Source organism: Anser brachyrhynchus (assembly GCF_964034855.1).
Source record: "Anser brachyrhynchus genome assembly, chromosome: 2".
NCBI classification, from domain to species: domain Eukaryota; kingdom Metazoa; phylum Chordata; class Aves; order Anseriformes; family Anatidae; genus Anser; species Anser brachyrhynchus.
Window position 1 is genome coordinate 41,991,450 of NC_137695.1, and position 26,452 is coordinate 42,017,901.

Genomic DNA, 26,452 nt, shown 5'->3' on the forward strand with positions numbered 1-26,452 from the left:
AAATCATATGTGCAGGGACCCAAACTCTGCCATTAGCTACACTTGTGAAAACCTGTGGCATTATACAGTTGGCTTGGAAAGACTTAAAAAAAAAAAAAAATCTCATGAGATCCGCTGCGCTGAAAGTCTCTCTGTAAATGTTAGACAGGGCTGCTGTTTTTGTGCTAGTACATTTTATTTTAAAGCTGTACCCGATCTGCAGTCGATGGAACTGTTTCATAACATTGAAACAGAGGGACAAATTTGGACTATGAGATGTGCTATGCTGTCAGTGGAGCTTGCTACTAAAACTGCCTTTGCTAGGCACAACAGCAGTGTCTGTACTGTGAGACAGACATGCTCCATGGCAGTGCTCAAGCTGCTGGCCACAGTGTGACCTCCCTCCTTCTCGGCGTGATGTCTTTTGGGAAGGGGCCAGGCCCATCTCCTGGCTGGGGCGGGCGGTGGCAGTGCCCGGAGTCCCAACCCCATCTCCTGGTGCGTGATGGCCCCACAGCACAGCAAGTCTGAGGTAGCAGAGTTCCTCCCCGGGCCAAGAAAACTGGGCTTAGGGCTGACCCGCTGCTGGCACCACCCAGTACAGAGCAAACACGGGGCTGAAGAATATAAAGAGAAGTTGCTCACAGGCCCTTGGTCTCCAGGCAGATGGGTGAAGGTCTAGGGTCTGGCCAGTGGTGGTGTGGCTGACTGTCATGCCATTTGTGAGACTGCAAGACAGCATATGTGGAGGCATGTTTATGTATGGAAAGCTCCTTATGACCTATTTGTGTCATGTTTAGTACAGAACAATAGAAAATAATGTGCAGCCTACAGAGAGGTATTATGCTGATCACTGTAGCCACTCTCCTTTGAACAGGTAGCAACTTTGACTCTTACATTCTGCGAGTGTAGAGGATACTGTACTTCATACAGCTGGCACACTAATAACCAAAGAGCTTGGATAGATGTCTAATTCTCCTTAAAACCAACCAACCAACCAACCAAAAGTGTTACAGTAATAGACCTCATCACACATTCAAAGAACCCAGCCTTAAGCCATTTACTTTTCTTCTTGGTTTTTGTATGTTGTGAACCTAGTGATACAACAAGGCAAATCATAAAAAGTGAAGTAACGATGTAATGAGATGTATTATACATGATTCCAGTACCATCATCAGATATTTTTATTTACTTCTGTTTTTTATTTAAAAAAAAATCAGAAAGAAGACTTTTATTTTTCCAGACTAAATGCATTGTAGTACATTAATTTTTGCCACTGCTTAATGCGGAAAGGGAGTAGAAAATAATTGAAATTAGATGTGAATTGTTTATGTGTCCAATTAGCTGTTGTGAATGGAGGGGAGAGGAAGTTAAAAGCTGCTAATTGCTATGTTTTTTATTGTACTGACTGCATGGCCTGCAGCTAGAACTGTAGGCTCTGGAGGGTAGCCTCATGCCATGTAATGTAAGGGCACTTCTGGGAGGGAAGAGCAAGTATCTGCCAAAACGCTCGCTCCTGGGCTGTGAGGTTATATCTTGATGTTTTGTCATGTTACTGGAGAAAAGTGGTGTTTTCCCTTCAAGGACATCTGAAGATGTTTTATTTATGTTTTATTTTGGTATATCTAAGTAGAAAAAATAATAGAACAGAAATTATGATGCTGTGGTACAGAGCCTTCATGTTTTTAATTCCATTTCCTATATTCAAGGGATTTCCTAGCAAGAATAGAAACCTCTGCAATAACAACTCCTATTTATGTTAATCTTTTGCAATCAGCATGCAGTCTGAAATAATTACAATGAAAACACCCTCTGTTCCAAACGCTCACAACTTGCATTTATTTCAGGCTTTTTTGCATCAGAATTCTGAAAACATAATCCCTCATTCTGCTCTGCTTCATCACCTTTACATGAAGTTATCCAACAGTACCTTTTGTGAGCTTCATTAACAATGGTCATGCCATAATAAATTACATAATTTGGGAAGTTTTTAATTAAATAAGTTAAAAAAAATCAATAGATAATAAATTTAATTAGGTAAAATTTTCCCATAATAAATTGCCACACAAGGTGTGTAATGAGGTAGACCAAAGGATAATCTATAGTCTGAGGCTTTTGGCTTTTATAGCTTTACTAGCCTAAGCCACAAAATGATTTTTATTTCTTCTTTTTTTTTTTTAATCTTTTTGAAAAATCAGGCATCAAACATACCTTGTGCAAAGTTAGCGGAAGAACAGCAGTTGCTAACAAAGACATGACTAAGAGTCTGTTTGACTCTATGAAGACATCTTCCAGCCTTTCCTATTTCTTTTAGAGCTTCTTGCCCAAGTCAGGGCCGTTTTCTCCAGCCTGGTGGTGGCCTTTAGCTCCATTTATTTGTTCTGTGTTGGACAGAATTGGAGGTATTTTTGTTAGAATTAGCTAATGTATATGGTATAAAGAGCACATCCAACACCAAATCTCCATGCCAGTACTGTGTGCATTTAGCTGGCCTGCTTGACCAGGCACATGGGAAGGAAAAGCACAATCAACCTCAGCCCGCATATGCAATGCTATGTAGTTAATCCACAGGTGTCCTCAGCAGCTACCAGCACTTGTTTTTGCTTTCACCTCTTCCTTGCAGCCAGAACTCATAAGATTGCTATAGGGTTACGTGACACAGCCAGGTCACTTGGACCAGATCCAAAAATATTTTCCTTTATATGCAGGGTATGCAGATTCATGACAGTGAATGGTGTTTTGATTTTTGATGATGAGACCATGAGCAAAACACAATGACAGAGGACATGGAAAGGGAATCTTTAAAATTATGAATATCATAGAATCATTCAGGTTGGAGAAGACCTCTAAGATCATCTATTCCTAGTTAACCGAGTACTGAAGTCCACCACTAAACCATGCTAAGTTCTAAATCTAGGCATTTCTTGAAGAGCTCCAGGGATGGTGACTGAACCACTTCCCAGGGCAACCTGTTCCAATGCCGCACAACCCTTTCAGCAAAGAAATTTCTCCTAATAACCAGCCTAAAATATTGGTTTGTGTTTTTCACAGACATCTCTGAATGGTCAAAGGAAGCGGTGAAAAGGGAGTATGCTGGTACATTACCTTCACTGTTTTGATTTGATGATGCATAGAGTCAGAATAATGTTTTGGAGTTGTCTTTCACAAGTGCAAATGGCTGCGTATAGAAGGCTATGAAAAATAATGGCCAGTATCTATATTTCTGGGAAGCTTCCTTTTCTTTTGGTAGTTTAATTGAGAGCTGATGTAGAGAGGCAAGACTGATGTCAGCAACATCATGCTACTCTTTGGGGTGGGTTTCCTGTGTTTTTGGGTCTCCTCCTGTTATTCTATGCTCTATCAAACTCTGAAACCAGGGAATTTGATGTTTGGATGTTCTGTGGAAAAAAAAAAAAAAAGAAAAAGCAACAGGTCATTTGATGTGTGTGTACATTTAATTAAGGGATGCAAGGGAGCAAAAGATATGTGATGAGGCAGATAAGGGAAGGACAGAGCTGCCAGGTCAGATTGTGACAGCACTGCCTGTGGTGCCGCTGAGAGTGCTGTGTCTGTCCCCTCCGAGTCAGCTGTCACCTCATCTTAGGTCACTGCAGGGGTAGCTCAGTATTATGGGAAGCGGAAAAAACGGAGAAAAAAAGGTCTTTTGCATTTTAATGGTGCCTTGGGCAGTAATTCTGCTTTCTGCTAGATACATGTAATATTTAACCAAGTGAGGTCTGTTGTGAAGGTGAAATGGCATCTTGTCTGAGCTGGTGTATAACTCACGAACCCATAAGCAGGTGGATCTCTGATACAGACTATATACTTAATTGTCCCCCAGAAGACTTTATACAGCATTTCAATATATACAGATATCCCATCTCCCTCTGTCCCTGACTTTTTATCTCAGAAGAGTAACTGCTGTAAATCTAGAGAAGGTAGAAAGACATAAAGTTTATATAGCAGAAGCACACCTGTTTTACAGAAAATGCCACATTTAGGTTTTATGCATCTACCTGAGCAGTTGCCAGACAGGACTCCTAGAATTGGAGAGTATCGTACAGGATCACTGCTGTCATCCTTCTTAAAATTTTAGATAATTTGTAGCAGGCATGATAGTCTGGTGCTGACAATGAGGCAGGACACAGAGATCCAGAAAGCACAACCAAGGTAATGGTAACTGAAACATAAGGGTTGGGGAAACACCAATGCACAGAAAAAGAGGGAAAAAATAGTCAAGAAAAGATGGGGGGGGAAAAACGACGTGTTGGCTGAGAAAAGCAGCTCTCAGTAAAAGTGACTTGCTGGGGTGAAAACATACTAAGTGCAATAAGAGGCTCCAGCAGACCTCTCCCCATTGATTTTAGGATCTCATATGTGAAGGTCCTTGGGGAGAGTGGGAAGAAACTCTCACTCTGCAAATGATACAAATTAGATGGCTGAGGCGGAGAATTACTTTAATTGTATCTGGAAAAGAAGATATTAGAAATTAGTCTTGATGACAGGAGTGTGTCAAATTAATACATTATGTATTTTTGGAATTATACAGTGTGTCATAAGCCAATTCTGTTCCAGGGGAAATGTGACATCTTTTGCCTTTGTGTGAGTTTCCAAAAAGGCTGAAAAGCAAGGAAAATATAAACCAAAATGCGAAGTTGTCAAATGGAGGAGCATGCAAAGAAAGGAATTGACTGTGCCATTTAAACTGTATAAATCAGTGGTGATGTACCCTATCTCTGAAACCCTTCCAGTAGCTCTATGCGTTTAGACTACTAGATTTGTTTTCCATTTTCGGTCTGTTCCAGGACAATGGATTTTACCTTGACCTGTAAAGCCAATCATATCCTTTTACATAGCAGTGACTTCCCAGACAACAGGAGCATAAATCTGCACTGTTGCCATGAGGTACATGCTGTGCCTCGCAGCGGATCTGTTTTTTAACTCTCAAGAATGTGTGCAAGAGGATTTTGCTGGGCTGCTGAAAATATTTGAGTTGCATTTTTACATATCGAAATTTTGTTTCCTCTGCTTCCAGAATATGAATAGTTTAGAAAGGAAATATAGAGCTAACATTTGCAATCTGAAATGTTCTTCCTTTTCAGAAAAATATTGTTACTGTAATCCTGTTGGGGAAGAGGAGCTATCCTTTCCAAGACAGTCGGTATAGGTATGAAAATGATCAAAGGGCTGACAATTAATAATTATCATTCGCTGCTGCTGCTTTGCTTCCAGTATACTGAACATATTTTTTGGTGTGGAATTAAATCCAAGTCTCTCCAGGGGCTATTGGTATTTTGCTAATGCTAAATTAAAGCGTGCCATGTGCTGTGCACTGGGGGTGGTCAGCAGTGGCTGGACGGAATTTAATTGTATGTGTGGCAGGGGTGCTCTAGATCACTGCGTGGTAGGTGTGATACAGCCGCAATCTGGTGGGAAAACAACCTTTCACAGCCCCTTGTCTTTTCATGAACAGGAGGGAGACATCCCCTGGCTGCTTTCCACCCTGCCCTCCAGTGAGGTGGTCCAGCTCCTGCAGTGGGCTTCCTCCACAGCCACTGTTTGTTCCTTCAGTTTGTCACCTACCCTTTGTTTTTAAATCTTCCAGGCCGCAAATACTTAAAATTAGGAACAAGTGGATTAGAAGCCATGAAGCAGAGATGGAAGCTGAGCTACCTTAAAAAGGAGTAGGTAAAAAAAGCAGGTCCAGATTGGAGAGGAATGGAACTAGTCTTTATGTCCTTCAAAATTACCTTCTTATTAATTTATTGAAGCATTGGTTTGGAGGTATTGATACAAAAATGTAGTACTGTATCCTTTTTGGGACCTGCTGGTTTATGTTGGAAGTCCCTACATAGCATATCATCCTCTACTGCCCAGTTTTGAGCACTCAGTGTATCTATTTTTTTTCTTAATGAAGTCCTCACCTTTCCTACCAGTGTGTTTTGAGCTTTTTCACCCTACCCAGGCTAGCACAGTCAGTGCACAATGTGCTACAGCATGTTTGAGCTAAAATAGTATTAGCAGGGAGAAAGCCACCAAAATTAAACCTGTGAATCTTGTATCTGAGCCAGCAGTCACTGGGTGAGGAAGTTTCCTGAAAAACACAGATAAAGTCCCTATTCCCAGGCTTTCCTTCTTCCTGTTCTCTTTCCTTCACTGAGGGCTAAGCTAACTCAGGCAGCCATCCACTGGTTACAAATAGGGTTCAAAGGAGGGTGGTGAGCATGGTCTACGTAGCATGCAGTAACTAAAGGGGTAATTCATGGGATGCAATGCTCAGAAAGGTATAGGCGCAGGTGGGGCTTTGGGGGAAAAGTACCCATGGTGTGTAGTGCACCCACAGTGGTCTTCAGGGAAGAGCATGCTGCCTCGGGGAAGGAGCAAGAGCTGCAGCTTGGTGCAGGTGCTGTGGCTTGTTCAGAGGTGGGAGGGCAGAAGAGTTGGAGAGGGCAGTGAAGCATCCAAAAATATACATTTGGCTAGCATGAAGTTATTATGTGGAATGGTGGCATTTTGCTAATTTACTTAGTAATTTGTGATGGCAGTAGCTGAATATTGAACAGCTTAAATCTAAGCAACTGGCATTTCATGCTTTGGTGAAGAGAGAGTGGGTGAGTGAAATAGCAGGGGTAAATTGTGAATAGAAGTGAAACCAATATGTGCAGTTTTCTCTGAACCTTCCCACCTCTTTCTTGGTGTAATATTGAGCAGCTGGGGCTGTGCTCTCTCAGCTTATCATCAGTAGTCAGACTATAGATCTCTTGGGATGTGTTTTGCTTTCAGTTGTTTTGGTGGAAATCTAACGTTATTGACTAGATTATTTGCATTTAGACCAGCAAGACTGCAAAGAGAATTTGAGCCTTTTTTATCCGTGTGGTTGGTGGGAAGCACTCTCATTTTACATGAATCTGCTGTCTTTGCTTAGCCAAAGAAACTTCTTCAATATAAAATGAGAGAGCATTAGCACTATAGTCTTTTTTTCCTTCTGTGAGGAAAATTGTACTAACCCTAGCAGTGGTAAAACTGAGAGTTCTACATTAATTAGAAGTAATTTTTTATTAAAGAATGACATTTTCCTAATCTTTGTTATTTATGACACTTGTAAGAACATAGGACACAATGCTTGACCAAGTTAGTTACAGAGGTGTGTATTGCTGGAAATGAACTTCTTCAGCTGCTTTCCACATTTTTCAGGGAGATTTTCCCCCTTGGATTCCATGGAGTTTTGCTTTAAGTGGTCCACTGGGTTCCCTCTCTGTTTTTTAAGGCTAAGCTAGGTAGGTGTGTTTACGAGTTGCTGTCCTACACTGCTTTCTCCAGAGGTGTCATTTAGAAACTGGTGTTCCATTCATTATAAAGCTTACCTTGGTCTGTATCTACAGTTTGGTCTGTTGTTCAGCTTGCAGACTGTTGAGTCATTCCCTTCCCTCACTGGATAGTTGCACCCATTCTTGGGTGGGTTTTTGTAGAGAGCTAACCAGAAATGTTTACAGCATTCAGGGTAGACTGTAATTCCACAGAGAAGTTTCTTTTACCAAAAAAGAAAAAAAGGGTTGTTGTGACTAAACCATTTCTAAACATCATTTATGTTTTTTCTTATGCCTCCATTGGGCTTCACAGTGTGTGCAGTAGAGGTAGGATATTCTCTGCCGATTTCTAGTATGCATTAGAAAAGTGAGGGTGTGCAGATCCAGAGTCGTGCTTATGTTCAGGAGCGCAGTGTAGTGAAACCACCAGAGATACCCAACTCACAGACAATGGAAATCCATGTAAAGAAAGTAATCCTAGTGGGATGTCCACTGTATTTCCTGGAATTTTCTGCGAAAGAGCAGTTTTCTGCGTGGCATGTCCCCACATGACTTAGCAGCATCCCAAAGGTGTGAATGCCTGTCTCCAGAGAGCAGGATATGCAGAAGAGAAGTGAGAGATGAATAGATGTGTGGTGGAGGGAGATTCGGTGACTAACTCTTTATTCCTGGAATTGCACCCTCAGTATGAAGGCCAGCATTAAATATATCCCAGATAGACTCCTCTTACTACATCTTTACTGGGAATTAAACCATTTTCCCCATGGATCCTGTACCAGAGAACTTTTCAGTAAGGAGTAGTGTGACTCCAGATTTAATCATAAATCAGCACTTACATAATGGATTATTTCTTTATTATACACCAGTTTCTTCTGTTCTGTGATATGGGTTTCAGATGCCCCACATGTTGATTTTCTCCCCTTGCCATGTGGTCCTAACACATGGTGAAGGAAGGGCATTCAGACATGAATTGTTTTATCTCCCAGAATCTGTCAGTTTTCCAATATCACTTTTTTCTTCTTGGTATCTCTGCTGATATTTTTATTTAATTTTAAAAAATAGCACTTACGGCTTAGATTGTTGCCTTAAAACTGGTTGTTCCTATTCACAGTTTAAAAATATCATAGTGGACTGCAGCTGAATGAATTATCAGGATATAATATTGCCTTTTTGTAATTCTTTTTTTTGCGTGCGGGGTATTTGCTTATATTAATGTTTTTGTTTTGCTAGGTCTATGAAGATTACAAGCTTGATTTTATCTAGGCAATTCAATTTTCAAATTTTTATCTGCTGGCTTTGAACAGTAAGGGGGAATTTGCAGTGAGGAGCTGTCATGGAATTTGAAGAGTATCTTTATGCTCAGGGTAAATAAAGAATCTTTTTTTGTGATTAGGCAGATGTCTCAGCCGGTGCTCTTGCTGATGGTATCCTTTAGAACTAACCCAGATTATAGTATTGTGCAGACTGCAACAACCAAGTGATACCAAGCATTTTGTTGTTATCTGCTTGTAAGTGGTGCCTTTATGGAGCCCTTAAAAGCAGCATAAAGAGTTAACACTGAACACTCTCAACCTGTCTTCCAAATGCTGTGTTCATACCACTTTCCTGCTAGCCACATGGGACCAGTCTTCATCTAGTTAACACTTCTTGGGGCCATTTGGAAGGCCTGCATGACCGTAGTATGCAAAATCTTTCTTCAGCCTGGCTGCCAAGCTGTTTGCAGAAGTTAGAAGTTGGAAGGTGAGATTCAAAACTGGGATTTTTCTAAGGATAGTTTACTAGTGTCTGTCAGAGCACAGGAAAGACAGCCTTCTGTCCGATTGTATGTTGAACTGTCGCAGTTACTTTCCTTCTTCATTTTATTTAACCGTCTGGCTGCTGTTGAGCTTTTGCAACAGTGAAGTCTGTTGGATGACATTCTACAGAAAAAAATTTGGCCAATGGAGGCTGATATGAAAGAGAAGCATGGGCTAATTCTGTTTAACAGCTTGTGCAAAATATATGTAGGAGTGTAAGGAAGAAACTGTCACTACTGAATCTCAGGAGAAGTAAGTGTAGGAAAAATGTTTAGAATTTAGGGAAAAAAAGGAGAAAATGGTGTGCATGGATTGAACGTGAAGCATTAAGTCTCAGTTCACAAAAGGAAGCCATCCAAATGCTTTTTGAGAAATTGGTGCTTTTCAGAGAGCATATTCTGTTGCATCTTGCTAGTGATTAAGAAGTTTGCAGGTTTTAGTGCACATCATAGTTTTACCACACGCCATTACAACTTGCTGACTAAAGTTAGTGAAATTTGTTTATACCAAGAATGAGCAGGACACGGACAAAAACGTTGGCTGATTGTATTCTTTACCTTTTTGGGAGACAGAAAATGTTATTTACAAACAATTTGTAGAAAGCAAAGGGCATTTCATTGATAGTGTTATGTGAACACATTTTTTTTTTTGCGTGTGTAATTCTGTATAAAGACCAAAAAAAGTAGGGTAGCTTGCAAGCAACGCCTAAAGCATGGCTTTGAAAAAGCGTGGATTGCACTTCTTTGAAGACAGCAAAATATTTACTTAAATGAATGTGACCCATTTGGTGCTGTAAGGGAAAATGTTTTTACACTTCATTTCCTCGCTTTACCATAGTATTGAATCTTGCTTACTTTTTGTGGTCATGCATGAATACACTGTATTTTTATGAGTTATCTGGAAATCTGCATTTCTTATGAATGGACCTATGAATTAAGAATGCTGCTTTAAAAAATCATTTCAGATGAGATTAAATTTAAGATCAGAGTACTCATTATTAGTTCTGTTTTATAAATACTTCAACTGTATTTTTTCCTTAAGCTACATACATGCATACATCTACTCCCTCTGTTTTTGTAGCTGTCTAGCAATATTTTGTCTGTTGTTCTTTTCTACGTTATTTTTCTGTATGCATTTTTTTCATCTGTCACATGAAATGAAGATACAAAAAGTGAAATAAATAGAGAAAACTTTTCTAGGAAATAGCTTTTTGAGTGGATTTAATTTAGTTCATCGAATTAATGAGTCTAACCAGAAAAGAATGAACTTTTTTTTTATTATTATTATTTTTTGTGGAGAAGGGTGAAGGAAGTTTTAAGAGAAAATTGTGAACCCCCCCAGGACAAAATTTGCAAGCAACGACTTTTAAAACGTAGCCTTATGATCATATGATCAGAAAGGACTCCCTCTCCCTCCCTCTCTCAAAAAACCAAACCAAACCATAACAACAACAAAAACAGAAATAAAAACTTATTGATGCTCCTATACCAGTCCCAATCACTTTTGTTGGGATGCTTTTAAACCATTTTTTAATAACAAAGGGCAGCCCCATCTCACCAACTGATGATTGCCTGGAATTGTGTATTTAACTGCTCTTTTCCATCACCCTTTTCCCGCAATGAGCAGCAGCAGGCAGTGGTTGCCAATGCTGTGAGGTAAGATCTGTGGGCAAGGCTGCCGTAAGTATCTGGTGGGCTGCCTTGTTTAGGATTTGTGCTTAAGGGAACTCCTATTCAGCATCCACAGAAGTAGAAATTGAAACTGTTGCCTTGAAATGTAAACCAAAATCGTTTAAAGCATTTAAAAGGAATTTGTCTGCTATTAGTCTTTGGTAAATTTTAAAGATATTTTTTGTTGCTGCAAACACGAAAATTGAGAAATTGAAATTGTGCATTTTTTTTTTCAAGGCATTAGTTACATGATACCATGATGTAGCTCCTTTGCCCATGTGCAGAGGTTATCTCCATGGTAGAGACTCTCCCTTGCCTTGGAAAAAAAGCTGGTCAGCAGTAGGGTTCCTCTTCTCACCTGCAGGTCATCTGGACCTGTAGGAGTACAAAACAGAAGTGATAACTTGCTTTTCCAGCATCTAGGAGTACCTGAACTTCCCTTCAGTCTGGCCTCCTGAGAGCCACTGAGATTGCTAGTTCAAGCAAATATCCTGATAAAAAATTTAAATGATACCAGGAGATGAAAATAATTCTGCTGGCTCTGCTGGGAGATAGCAAGAGAAAGCCACAGAGGATCCCTCAGTGAACCTGGTCACAAGATAACATGTCCGACCTGGGGGATCTCAGTTTAGCAAGCTGGGGACCAGCAGGATAAAAAGCCTTTTTTCCTTTTAAGGCTACAAAACCCAACAGGAGCCTTCAGGGAAAACCTTGGTGGCTTGTTCCTGCGCAGTTCTTTTCCCTTGGCACATATTGTATCTATTTCTGTAGAGGACATGAGTTGGCCTCAAATTTTCCAAGACAGGATTGTAAGTGAAAGATGGAAAAATGTATTTCCTGTTACAATCCATTTGGCTGGCTTTTTAAAATTAACAACAAAATGTGGAATTTTAGAAAGCTTGTTCTACCATGGCTCAGTTCAGCTCCCCCTGAAACCACTGGGACAGTTTACATGATACTCAAGTAGGAACAAAGTTCAGCGTTGTTTGTTTTGCTTTGTTTTATTGATTTTTGTTTCTTTTTATTTGCTTGTCTGTTTGTTTGTTTGTTTTAAGCCTTCTAGCTACATTGTTTTTGATTTTGTTCTGTAATTTGGGTGCAGAAAATGGAATGAAAATCTTTGCTTCCTTTTTGGTGAGCTTAAGCATCATTTTGGTGCCAAAAATCTTTTTAAAAAGGCTTAAACTTTCTTCCTGCCTCCCTTCCTTCAGCAGTGTTCTGAAAACAGATTGTGTGAAAGTAGTCACGCAAATTAGTGTTTGATGCACTGAAATCAGTTAGTTGCTTCATTAGGTTCTTAAGAATTTGTTTACCAAAAGTTTGGCCATGTGTGACTTGTTGTCATTTTAAAAATCTCCTCTCAAGAATTTCCAGATAAGCTTTTTCTGTATGCATATTTATTAGGGGCCATTACCATGTTGTCAGTTCTTACTCAATTTGTTGATTACAATTCAGTGACATAAGTGAATAAATATTTACAGATTTGGTCCTTTGCTTTTAGATGCTATTATGAGTTAAAAAGAAGACCACTAATTTACTTTACGGTATCATGCCACTGAGCAATAATTCTGTATCTTCAACATTTGTTTGCTAGTATAACCATTTCTCAAGAAGCACTGTTGTTGTGGAAACCAGCACAATTTTAATTAATGTTTCCCGCTATGCACCTTACAATTAATATTTTAAAAATAGGACATCTGTAATTGGACTTTCTTTACTCACACGATTCATAATGAAAACTGTGCTCAATGGTGAGATGTTTTGTAAACCCTGTCTAAATGATACCAAACCTCTACAGCCAAATTCTGCTTTCAAGGTATGCATTCATAACTCCCAGTTGCAAGTGAAGTGCCATGTGAAATGCATCTCATCTGTCCAGACAACACAGATCGTACAACTACGTATAACATAAACGGGAAATAAAAACATGCTTCAGTAGGACTTAAATGCTGTGCTGCACAGCTTAGAATTATCTCTGTCTTAAGTTGTGCTGCTTTCAAACATTTTTCCTTGAATTTTAGTTCTCAGAGATGTAAGTGAAAGTAATCACAGAGTGGCTCGGACTTGAGGGCACATCTGGAGACAGCTTACTTAGATCAACTTACCTGCTCAAAGCAGGGTCATCTAGAGCAGGTTGCTCAGGACCAGCAGGATTTTGAATATCTCCAAGGATTGAGACTCTATATCATCTCTGTAAAACCTGTTCCAAGTTTGACCTCTCACAGTTTAAAAAAAAATAATAATAATAAATTATTTTCTTATGTTCAGGAGGTGGAATTCCCTGTATTTCTGTTTGTGCCTGTTGCCTCTTACCTTTTTGCTGGGCACCACTGGGAAGAGTCTGGCTCTGTTCTCTTTGCTCCTGCCGATCAGATATTTACACACAGTGGTAAGATCACTGGCTGTCTTTGCCACAAGGGCACGTTACTGGCTTTTGTTCAACTGGGAGTCTACCAGGACCCCCAGATCCTTCTCTGCTAAGCTGCTTTTGACTGCTTTTGTTTATTTGTTGTTGTTTTGTTTGTTTGTTTGTTTGTTTGTTTTCTGGTAGGAGTCCATCCTTCTAGCTATCAGAGACACACTTAAGCTTTAAATGCAAACCAGTTCTTTGCAGAATGTAGGTATTAAATAGATACACAGTTTGTTGGTAGACCTATATTTAAAGCTAAACTACTGAATCTCTCCGTGATTTTTTGTTTTGTTTGTGCTTCTCCCCTCTCCTCTGTTTGGCCTGGCTGTGTGCTGGCAGCACAGAGGTGTGTCTACAGGCAGCACAGGGATTTCAGAGCTAGTTTTAATGTGTCAGAACAGCAAGCTGGATTAGTCTGCAGTCATGTTCATGTAGCAGTCAAGAGTTGTTGTCTGTGCCTGAGCACAGCTGTTTAAGCTAGCATGGCTGTAACAGTCCCAATCTACAAGCACTTCTGTGCAGTTGTCAAGCGGGGAAAAAAAAGGAAGAGATAAAAAAAAAAAGCGAAGATGCTGTTTCCATCTCAGCAGGACCTTGACAGCTCCCGAGCTCAGCAGGACCTGGAGCTGCTGCCTCGCAGGGTGCAGATGCAGGTTTTGGGCTCCCAGCTTCTGACAAGCTCTGAGCCCAGCAGTAGCTTGGCAATCCCACTGCTTACAGGGGTGTACAGCACAGATCATCCCTTTCCTGCTGAGTGTGTGCCACCAGTGGGAAGTGTAGGTTAATAAGCGCTGTCCTCCAAACGGAATCTGGATATCCCCACCGAGTGGAGTCAGAGCTACAGATCTTTGTCAGTGTTCATCTACTCTCCCCATGGGACTCCATCAACTTTAGGTTAATAATAACTTTTAAAAATTCCTTCTGCTCCTCAGGGTTCTTTAAACCGCTCTCAGGGGGTTGAACAGCCGTGAAGACTCAGACTCAGCCTGACATCATGTGAAGGTCTGCTAGGGTCGCTCCCCTTCCTGCACGCAGTGGGAATGGCTCTGAGTGGGAACCGTGGCACTGCCTCAAAACTGGTGGGAGATCACGGATGTAGCGGTAATTAATCCCAGGAGAAGGTGTGCCGTCTCCTGGGCTGCTTTCTGCTGGCAGTGTGAAGCAAACATTAGCAGTACATTCCTCAGCATATCTTCTGTTGTTAATCCGCCTTGCGGAGTCAAGGTTGCAGTGTGTGTTTGATTCATGGTAGCTCACTCACAATGTAACCTGTATTAGACATCTCATCGCACAGACACATCCTATCCCCTCCTCTCCATAACCATACAAGCTTCAGCTTCTAATCAGTACTAAGAGCCCGAGCCCGAGTCCAGCCAAGCAGCAGTCAACAGGGCCACTTAGTTCCCATGTACATAAGGGTTTGTGACCGCCACTGCAATCAAGAAGGGAGTTCTCTTTATTTTGAAGACATCTGACTGAAAGTTACAGATGGAAAAACTTCTGAAGGAAAAAATTTAATCTTTTTAGCAGGAGAGGCAAATGGATGTTATTTAAATTTTGCATTTTGATTGAAATTTTTCATTTTTATAACATTTTACACAAGTTGTTTTCTCAGGGGGGTTAATTTTTTTAAAATTTTTAAAAGTTGCATCAATAAAAATATGACTTACATAAAATTCAATTTTATCAGAAAACATGTGTGTTCCAATAACATTGAAAAATGAGATAAAATGTCAATAGCAACCTTTGATACAAGCATTATGAAAATTGCAGCAGAAACATGAAATGGCTTAACTGAAAGTGTCATTGTAAAGGGAAGGATGTGAAATTATTTTTTTTCTCTTCATCCACCAATTTTGAGCCATGTGCACATTTTAATAAGTAAATGTGGAATGTAAAATTTTGCCTGGGGAGTATTTTAATAACTTTAAATAAAATAATTATCAGCAGGTTTTAAATATTTTTTTTCCTCTCATCTACAACTAACATTCATTCTAAGAGAAGGCTAGTGTTTCTTTTGTTATAAATAAATGATTACACTATTAAGGCAGCTGTTAAAGCCATTGATGGAGAACTAATCACTCATTCTTAATGAAGTTGTTTGTGCAACCATAGCAGTAACTTTGTAGTATGAAGTAACAATCTGGTGAGTTAATATTGTAGATGAAGTTGTAAAACACCTTCGGGGCTGGTTGTTGACTTACCCAGTTCTCCCTATTTCACGTGAGATGTTTGCATCTGCGGAAGTGCATTTCAGCGTTGCAACTTTGAAGAATTTTATAAGGGTTGTTTGCATGAGGACATTTTTTTTTTTTTTTGGTGGAGGGAGAGGTTGTATATCCCAATGGAAAGGATAGCAAGTAAAGTGAGTCATCATAATTGCCTGCAGGATTTGTTGAGACTCATGCCCTGAGGAACCATGTGCTTGCCAGAACGCAGTCTCCTGGCTTGCCATAGCACAGCTGATAGCACACATTCCGCATCCTCTGTGGTGGCCATGAAAGTCAAGAAACTACCTCAATTTATTTGTTTTCATTCAGTGTGTGTGTTACTTGCCCTAGCTTTCCTTTTAGCAGGTGCTCTTTGTGATAATCATGGGAAGAAGTTGCTCTAACCCCAAAGAATTCATTACTGAGCAATGTTCCAGTTAAGGCTGGGACTGTATGCATTCATGCTGAAGGGACACATCCTTGTGCCTGTTCTTCTCAAGAATAACAACTGCTTTTTTTTTTTTTTTTAATTAAAGTAGTTTCTTTTTCCTTTCTCTAGTGACCATACATTTGGGAGAGGGTGTTTGTTTTGGAAGCCGCAAGGCAGCTGATAGAGAGAAGCTGATTGAACACCACAGCACAGACATGGGGCTGAGGTCTGCAGGAGTCCTGTTGATGAGGGTGTGTGTCCATGATGGTGACAATACGGGTGACTATTAATGCTGTGACTACAAGTGGTTCCCTTCTGTGCTCAAGAGAGATACTTCAGAGCACCATGAGAGCCCCGGTGGTGCAGTAACACATGGCTATTGCCTGGTGGACACTGGCTGCTTTCAAATTCAGATCATCTATCACAGGTCTGCTTGAAAATTGGTTGACATTGCTGTGTTAACTGAGGTTTAACAGTGGGCTGTTCCTCAGGCTGACAAAGATTGACAAAGATTGAAATAAAGGGTTGCAAGGACGGGCTTTTCTGTGAAGCTCAAGAGATGTAAAATCTGACGTTTTCCGTAAGCAGTCTTGTGGGTTGCAGACAAACTTTTCCTGGACCAGACTCTGACTGGCACTGAAGGTGTGCATGGCACTACTGCATTGTGAAAGTCTGTTTTATTGCGTATGGGCTGATCTGTTATCCTCACCATCAGTCAGGGTGGAACTGGAGTGTCCCTTTGGCTGACTGAAAGGGAGAAGAGAAGGAGCAAGAGTGCAGGAGGTGCTCAGATAGGAACCAGCTTATGGATATAGGACCGGCATTGGTGCAGCAATGTAGTATTGCGTCTATGGCAATTTAGGGGTAGTGGAATAAACGATGTGATGCTTCCTATGATGGGGAGCATGAAGAATAAGAAATTTGAAAGTGCAGCTCTTAAGTGGTATGGTTTGTTTTACCATTTGTTTTACCATTCCTTATAGTATGTAGACATACTACATACTCATAGTACGTAGACTGCGATTTGATAACGTGGTTGCATAGCCCATTTGGAGTTGTCTGGGTGTCCTGAACTGTTGACTTGTATTTAGATGTGTGGCTGAATGCATAAAAGAGGTAAAGGTGCCTTTGCAGTTCATTGACTCTTAAAAAGAGGAAAAGGAAGGGGGCAGTTTACCCCTCTATTGTTGAAAATATGTAAATATGAGGTAAGACTATGCTGCTGTCCTTGGCCATATCAGTCCATCTCTCTGCCATATCAGTCAATGGGAAGCTGGTGCTGCTGATGGTGGGTTGATTCACAGCTTATTTCAAAGCTCCCAGAAAGATGGTGTAGTTTGTAGTACACGTTAATGCTTGGCAATTTCTCTGGGCTCCAGATTGTAAGAAGGTCGCTTGCAGGCTCTTGAGCTTCAGTGGCCTCTCAGACGACCCCTGTGAAACTCCCATACGGGGCTTCCTCACTTCACGGTGAGAGCACAAGTGTGACAGCAGTTTCTTGTTCTCTTTCTTTGCTCTTCCTGCAATTCCACAGACAATTCCAACTGCCTTGAACACTCCTGTACATATCACCACTCTTCTATCCCCCATCTTTATGTCCTTGAATTGGTAGCCTTGTCAGTGAGATAAGGACTTTCTTTGTTGCTCGGCCATCTCTATAAAGAGCCCCTATAGCCTAACACTTGTTTCTGACAGAGGAAACCGACAAGCTTATGAGCGACTTTGAATTTGTATGCTTTTATTTGTGGGAAAAAAAAGGCAAAAATCTTAATTTTAAAAGAATGCCCATTTATTTATCTGCTCTGCTATTACATTTCATTGCTTATCCTTTACTTTTTTTTGGAGGAAATTGTTTTGGGAGAGGAACTAGTGATCTGATTTCACCTACCACCATCCAGAATATTTCTGGGGAGTGTGTGGATACACAGGATGCATGCTGGCAGACAAAGCCACTCTTATAATTATGCTAAACACACCTCACCAAGAGTTGTTGCTGCTTCAGGAACCAGAAAAGAAGAACGATGTACATGTGCCAAGTGCTGAGGACGGATTCATTTTCTCGGACGTGATTTTTATATGTCTTGTTAGAAATGAATGGGTTAGCAACCGGGGAGGGATCACAGGTGACACGGCAAGACTTGGCATACCAAAGAAAACCTGGGGCCACCTGGGCTCTTGTACTGAGTGAAAAAAAATCAGTTTTATGACTCTCCTGGAATCAGACTGAAATGAGACTGGTAATAAACAACTTCTGTGCTAATAGCAGGGTGCCTTACCATGCAGGTGGTTTGGAACAGAAGTGAGTGCCTTTAAGCATTGTTTTATGGTGTTACGCATATCAGACTGAAAAATGGCCACAAGCTTTATTACTTTAATATTAACGCTTTTTCATCTCTCCCTCTTGCAAACTGCTGCATTCATCCATTACAAAGTGGCTGCCGTTTTCCCCTCTCCTGCCATGTTTCACAGCATGAGGAGGGAAAGGTGGGTGGGTGGCAGGAGGACAGCTGAGGACGTGATGGCGCTGGAGCCGAGCCCTGGCTGCCTCCAGGCAACCTGTTGAGGGGCCTTGCAAGGCCCTCAGCGATGGGGCACCAAGCCACCCCATGGCTGACACTGTCTGGTGACCTGTGAGGGGACTGCAGCTCTTATGAGGGTTCGTCCCATTTGGGTTTTCCGTCCTCCCTCCTGCTCCGAGCTGGCTTGGCAGTGCGGGTGTTGGTAACCAATCCCCACAATGAGGTAGTCCTGCCATGTTTGCGTTGTAGCATGGCTTTGAGCTCAAACTGCCCTACTGGAGACGGCCTGTGGTTTTTTGTTTGTTTGTTTTGTTTTGCTTTTTTTAAAGCCTATTCTTGAGTTCTTTTCCCATTCTAAATATGCGAAGTTGAGTTTATCGCAGTGCAGGTACCAACTGTAACCAGAGCTAAATTAGCCCTACTGTTGGCTCTGCTTGGTTTTCACTTTTCAACATGCCTTAGTAAAATAAATCGTGTCCCGCTTGTCTTTAAATTTCATTATCATGACCTAACTTAATTTGTTATAAATTATTTCTACCTGAGCTTCTTTGGCTGTGAACTTGCAGCCTCCAGTGTCTTGCTCATTGGATCATTGCCCAGCTAATCAAGACTTTTTCTTCCCAAGTCTTGCTTTTTGTATCAGCTAGCTCCGCCAAAGTCAAATTGGCTGTACAACCTCCATGGGGACGCACAGAAAGCTGATGTACTCTTGTCTTTAAAATAAGGGTTTTATTGAACTGAACTTTGGTCTCTTCCTGTTGTGCTCTGGTACTGCTAATAAAGACCTCTTCTCTCTTAGAAAAGAAGTGACCTCAGTGCTTTTTTCTCATCTGGGAAGCAGCCATTGCAGTTCTTTCTTCTGGCTCTTCCTTTCTTTTCTTTTCTCCTTGGGAAGAATAACTGACTGGCTGGAAAATCTCTTCTCACTCAGTATCAAGCAGCTGTGTCTTGTTTTTGTTTTTTAGCACAGCTAGATTTCATGTCTGATAAAGACTGGTGTTTATTTCCACTGAGAAATGCCAATCCATTTTTTCTTTAGAGCTGTTCCTATTATTTAGTGATTGTTGATAAACAACTTTTATTTCAGCCCCCTGAACGCTGAAGGCTCGCCTCTCACCAAGCTGCTAAGTTGCAACCAGGCTAAATATTTTGCTGAGTAAGGGTCAGAGAACCCTTAGAGGATTTCAGCCTCCCACATCAAGTTGTAATATCAACTTTCTATGATCATATGTCCTCTGAAGAGAAATTTATACTGTGAGTTTGTTATGACTTTGGAAAAACAGTGCATGGTTTTAAAAAATAAAAGGATTTTACCTGACTTCCTGGGAAGCCTTGGGGATGCTCCAGAGCAGTCATTTTGGAAGGAAAACATCCTGAATGCTGCTTAGGTGGAACACATGTAATTTGCAAAGACCTTTAATGGCAGCCGAGGGCCTGATGTAACTCACCAGGATGTTAAAAAAAAAAAAAAAAAAAAAACAACTAGTGTTTCTAGCTCTCATTTGGAGACCAGTGGTAACATTCAACTGTTTCTGATGAGCAGCATAACAGAATCTTTCAGTATAGCCTTTCTTTTGAAACCTGTGTAATTCTTGCTTGCTGTCTAGGTCCTGGTGGAGCAGACATCTCAGCTAGATTAGCTTCTTCTTGGAAAAGTGTGTTTAACTGTTACAGTGTATGTTGATGGAAGTGAGTTTTCTGGGTGCATTCAGGCTCTGTTGAAGGCACTCTGTTACCTCCTGGTGTAGGGTGGTACAAGTACAGCTCGTACAAAAGGTACTGCCTTGTGCACACAGCAGTCTCCTCAGTTCTGACATGCTCTAGCCTGACCTAAATTATTGGGCTCAATATGAGGTTTACTGGTAAAACGACACGTCATATGATAGGCAGGGGGTCAGATTAGATGATCTAATGGTTCCATCTGGCCTTAAACTCTTAATTAGGGAAATGCTGCCAGCACAAGATGGCATTGAAGCTTTCCGCTGCTAGATTCTGCTGCCCAGGAGATCCTCAGATGAAATGGAGCTGCGGAGGTTGTGCTTTAGCTGGCCTTTTCCTTGGGCTCTAATGCCGATAGCAGCCAGCAGAACTAAGTGTGTTGGGTCCTGATGGGAAGCTGCTAGCCTTGCTTTCACAGAAACACAAAAGCCCCATGCCTAACTCTTCCAGGCTGTTGCATGTTCAGCTTGTAGAGCTGTAATGATATCTAAATATAGAACTAAAATCTATTATTAGCCTGGTACTATTGCATACATTGAGAGAAAAAAGATATGCTTCTCTGGCAAGCTGACAAGAAGTTATAGTTATTTGAAGCTGTTCATGGATTAAAGTATTAAAATTGGGGATGTGTTTTTGTTGGTGAGTGGTTTGATATGGTAGAGGTTTATGATACTTTGCCTGACATCTTTGGTGCAGAAACGTGAAGTATATACGTGTGCATTGTTGCAGATGGGCATTTTGCTCTCAGCTATACATGTTGATAGTGTGCAGGCTGAATAACCATTGACCCAGCAAAACCAGCATCACCGATCAAACAGTTTCTTCAGCAAGCCCAAATGGCTTGTAGTTAAGTCAGTGTGTCACTTGGTTCCAGAAGGTTATTTGAATGTCTTCTCAAAGTTGTTTAATTGTGTGTTGATCTCATAATTGTTCCATACTTGCTCTCACCATTTTCTGAAATTAGTTGATACTTATCTATTTTAATTTTTATTATAAAACATTGCGTTATTGTGGCATATAGCCTTCACTTTAACTTAAGAATTTGTAATTGGTAATTTCAAACTCTATAATTTTTCTTTATATAAAAATGTTAAAGTTTTTTTTTATATGTTACTCTACTTTAGTATGCATCTTAGAGGTCCTGTTGTTATTCTGTTATACACCCAGTTTATTTCAAAGCACAAGGAGCTGAATTAATAACTGCTGTGCTTCTAAAGGACTGTCCCCTACTGCTAATTTAGTTTGTGGTTTCTTCCCCCCTCTTTCAGATATTTTTTCATACAGAGTAATTACTGTGGAAGCATGTTGCTTTTCTTTGTGGTCTCATCTTGTGGATTTTAATCAGATTGTTTCATTTTAATAGTAGCTTCTACTGTCCTGGCTTCTTTCCTTACAAATTCCTAAATTCCTCGTGCCATAGATTATTGCTCTTTTTTTTTTTGCATGGAAAGAAGCAGCCTTGGTTTCCTGTAGTTTAACACAACTAGGTAAAGCAGATCCCAATTAACAAAAAAAGCATATGAAAGTGGATGCTAAACTATGTCTGTGGCACTGTCTCTGCTCACATCTCTATTTCCCTTTGAGGTGTTTAACCCTAGAGATGGTCTCATCTGCAGTGACCTGTAGCAGTTACTGGGGACCTGCTCTGTGGCAATGGGTCATTTGGAAGAAGCATCTTTTAGTCAAGTTCTGCTTCATTTTCCTCCTCCCTTGCCTGTCTTACTTTGGAATCTGTAACACATCTTATTTCTTCTAGGGCTCCCTAGTGCCTGGGTAACTGCAACCAGCAGCTGTCTTGCTGGCTGCTTCGTGCAACTGTTGTCAACTTTACAAAGCCGCTAGCATGTTCCTTGCTGAATGGTCCCTTCAGGTTTGCACGCTTATTTCTGCCTTGCTGACTTTATTAGCAGCAGTTTCCCCAGCTTAATTACAACTTCTCTCTTCCCACTGTCTAGTAAGTTGCAGAAACATTTGGATGAACCTCAAATGAGCCTGAAGGTAACAGTATGCAAAACCAAATAAGTGCCCTTAAAAGTAGAATAAAGGTCTCTAGATGGTCTGAACCTTGCTTATCTTTGAAACGGGGTACCTTTGAAGGCCTGTTAGTTTCTTAGAATACATTCTTATTACTGGGGGTTAGATTTACAATGTACAAAACAAAGAAAAAAAAGATTTTAATTTGGACAAGGACACCATCTGCAGTCACCAGATGCAGTTATCAAGATTAAATTGCAAGACTTGTCACTGATTATGCTGGTAATCATTGAGGTGATCAGTGTAATTATCTTGAGATCAAGAAGACGTTTTCTCTGATATGATACTGCAGAATTGAGTTGAAGGAGCATCCATCATGAGCTACTGGGTAGAGTCAGGATATGGCTCAAACCAGTCACATTTCTTATAAACTTGGATCATGTTCTTTTATAATATGGGAGAAAAATATATCATCAAATATAGTGAAATTGACCTTTTATGTTAAAAACATTTTACATTGGATTCTATCAGATTTGTTGAAAATCTGCTGCAGTGCCTAATCATGAAAGGCATCAGTGCATTCAGTTCATGACCAGGCTGTAGAATAGACTTTATTCTGGGTCTTTTTATTTGGAAAAGATAAAGTATTTCCATTTCAGATTATTTCAACCCTTAAGAATATTTTTTTCTAGTGTAAATCATCTGGAGAATTGGCTTGACTGCTGCTGGAAAGGGTTTTCTTGCTAGAACAGAACAGTTGGTGTTACAGAAAATGTGACTGAGAATTGATGGAATATGATCCTAAACACTAAAAATGGTTTTGAGTCTAATGCACACTAATAATTAATCTAGAAACAAATTATATGGCTTTGGAGAACACTTCGGACAGTCATTTGTCTGTGGTGGAGCATTTCCCTTAAGTGTCTGTAATATGGTTCTTCGTGTACTTATACAGTAGTAAAAAAAAAAAAAAAGTCCATTTCACAGATATGTTTGCTGAGGAGTGACCAGCTTATCCTGAGCCTTTGTTCATTCTTTTGTAGACCATCAAGCCAATTTCTTGAAAAGACAATGATGAGCAATGTTCAACAGCTGATGATATTCAGCTTGTTTCTTATATTTCTATTTTTTTGCTTACTTCATGTTGATGCTACCTATGCACTATAAGTATATGTAATGTTTTGGTTCCATTTTCAAATGGCATAGGTAGGCATACAGAATGTTGTTTATATTTCCCAGTAGGGTGTATTGCTCAGAGAAAGCATGAGAACCCTTCGTAGTCTAAATCATCTGAAAAGGATGCAGGCAATAACTGAGAAAAGTAGGCAGCATTAAACATCGTTGAAAACTCAAGGGATGGTGACATTGGAAGAGTAAAACCGTATCCATTCTTTGTTAGGGCTTGAAAGAAAGAGAACTAAGACCATCCCTGACATCTGTTCCTTTAATTTCCATCAAGCGTATCAGATTTCATTCCAAGGAATATGTTGCCGCAGAAGACTTCCAAGAGCAAAGCATCTTAGGAAAGATAGGAGATAATGGCTAATATTTTTCTTGTCATTGATCTGTTCTTAATCTGCTAAGCTTCACACAATTATTTATCAGCAGAGAATTATAAAATAATTTCTGACGAGATGAAAAAGGAGAAAAGTCAAATACATTTTTTACAATGAACCCAACACATCAATCTTAAAGTGCTGATTCATTTGCCCACACAGTATAATTAGGTAAGCTGTTAATCCGTAATAAAGAGTGATACATTTGGTGATCTCACAATCAGAAAGTAATTATAGCTTAAAATGTTCATTTGGCTCTCCTTAACCATTCTATTACTCTGTTAAGAGAGGGTAAGATCTATAAACCTGTACCTATACAGTATGCTTCTGCCACTAGAAATGTTTTATGATGAGCAGCTATTAGGAAGATGTCTATACTGGAAGGTTTTGGGGAACAAAATATTGATGTTCATTCTGAGTGCTGTCTTGAGGGAGAATATTATAGTTTGAGTACATTTGGTATTTCATTAGAAAATGAATCCATTATTTAATTGAAGTTCAGGCTCACAGTGATTAATCATGACATTTCAATTATTCACTGAATCAGTGATCTTTTGCACCCCTTTTTTCTCACCTCATTTGCTGTTGGCTTCTATTCATTTATTTCTGTTACTGCTTTAGGATTTTCATTGTGCCATGCTCTGAGATCCTGAAAGTCTTTCATTGCTGGAGACTTTCTTTTGAGAATTTAAATCATCTGGCACCTTGCAGGCTGCTCTTGGCATCTCCCTGGTTTGCTGCTTATAGCATTGTGACTGCCTACCTTCAAGGTAGCTGTGGTGAGAAACAGCCAGGCAGCCGCACTGCGTTTAAGGAGTGCCAGGGAAAGACGCCTGAAAGATGGAGGTTGCCAGCACCCTGGCTCCAGAGACTCGACGCCAGATTCTTGTTTCGGATGCTAAATTGAATTCCCTGGCAGTATCCTGGAGCCAGAGAGAGGGCTGAGTTGTCCAGCTTGGAGTGTATGCACAGCTAGTGAGATTGCCCTTGACTGCAGCGTGCCAGGATGCCTTCCCCTCCGACAATACACAGGCTGTATTTTTATTTTTTTATAGGTTGTGTTGTTTGTCTGGAGGAATTCACTAGGTACCCATGAAGCTTGTCTTTCTGTAGTGAGCAGGCAGCACAGAAATCAGGAACAACTGCTGTGTTCTCTTTTGGGTCCTGCTGCTCCTGCTCAGCTCCAGCTAGCAGTTATCCTCACTGTCCAGCTCTTGGAGCAGCCAGGCAGACAGGATTTCACGTTGGTTTTATCCTCCAGTGTGCACAGACCCTCTTAGCCTCCAGAGGTTCAGCTGCTCACAAAGACAGCATGCAGGTGTGCAGGACAAGCCAGTGTGTAGCTTACTGGAAGGTGTGTACTAACCCATAGCTAAAAATTAATAGGATGCATGGAAATAATTCTTCCTGTGGAAATCTTCCTGTTTTGATTCTTTGTAAATAAGCCATCTGCAGCTGGTTGGGAGTAGTGGTGGCAAATCTCTTTGGTTCAGGTAAAATTGTCCTGTCCTTAGTTCTTCAGCAAACAGGAGTGTTTAGATGGGGGAATCACCTATGAATTTTAGTCTCCAGCTTGTGCCTATCTTGTTAATAGAATCACTGCAGAATAATGTTTTTAGATATAAGTTAGTGTATGGCATTATGTGACTATATTAATGGCAAAACAAAAAAAGAAAGGAGTACAAAGACATAAAATACAGCCATGTTTGGATGTGGAGAGTAAGGCTCGTTTGTGTGTATGCAGTAACAAACTGACTGGCATTACAGGAATATGAGCTCAAGGAAAACACTTCATTAAAAAAAGGAGTATTTTCTTTGTCAGTGGATATTTTGAAAAACCTGATTTAAAATAGAAGTATTTGATATGGCAAAGCTAAGGCCCATTTTAACAGAGAAACTGGTGACTAGATTTATCAATGAGCATGTCTTTTCTATATACCAAGACAGTCAATGTCTTCAAGACAAAAAGCTAACAATAATGTCTGATGTTTCAAAGCTATAAAACATCTCTGTAACTGACTAGAAGTCAGATAGAACAATAATCATGCTACAGTGTTCCCTTTTAATGGATTGTTAGTTATAAAATTTTAATATTTATTCAACTTGCAAGTTTGCTGCAACAGATACCTAAGAAATTAACCCTATAGGAGTCTTTATTTCCTGGGCTTTCCTAATTCTGTACGAGACTTCCACTGTTAACACATAAGAAGTTTGTTACAGAAGTTTGTCAGGAGTTGGACTGGGCTTTGAAAGTTGTGCCTTTTTTGTCGGGATCTGTTGAAGGCTTCTAGGACTCACTGAAGCTGAGAGTTCCTTCTGACGACACTAGAGCTGTACACACAAATATGAGCAGTTTAGTTTCCTGTGGGGGCTGTACGGGTCATATGCGAGGAGGGCGGGAGGCACCATGACATGTGCAGCCCATCTGCAGCATAGAGGGCACACAGCTGCTCACAGGGGTGCCTTCGTTGTTAGCAGAAAAGCTGGGGATGATTGCGGTGGATTCTGTGATCCCAAGGAATGTGGAGCTCTGTGGTGCACTGTGGGGTCTGTTCTCAAATGAGGACCGCCGATGAGGTCTGTAGAACAGACATGCGTACCCGGACCCTACAATCCACAGGTTCTTCAGAAATTGGCTAGTGTGTAATTCTTCCACATTGTTATTTCTGAAGGTCAAAAAGTGACAGAACAAACAGATTGAGTGATCATTACACAGCCAACAGGCCACCCCTGTGGCTGGTCTGTTGGCTTCTGTCTTTTTCCTCTTGCCATTCTTGCTTGCTGGTTTGAGCATATAGGCTCCAATAACAAGCAATTCCTCTCTAATCTTGGCACCTTCAGTAATAGCAAATACAAACTGTGGGCCCAGATGCTGAGCATCT

General features: G+C 40.5%; 1 protein-coding gene across 5 annotated transcripts in view; it reads left to right on the forward strand.

Annotated features, from left to right (window-relative positions):
- Positions 1–26,452, forward strand: part of LRRC3B (leucine rich repeat containing 3B) — a 47,107-nt gene that overhangs the window by 13,206 nt on the left and 7,449 nt on the right. The window contains exon 2 of one of the 5 annotated variants that reach the window (XM_080579151.1): positions 5,082–5,146. The exons of the other annotated variants lie outside the window; for them this stretch is intronic. The gene's annotated coding sequence lies outside the window, so the exon portion shown is untranslated. The remainder of the gene's footprint in view (positions 1–5,081; positions 5,147–26,452) is intronic. 5 annotated transcript variants of the gene reach the window in all.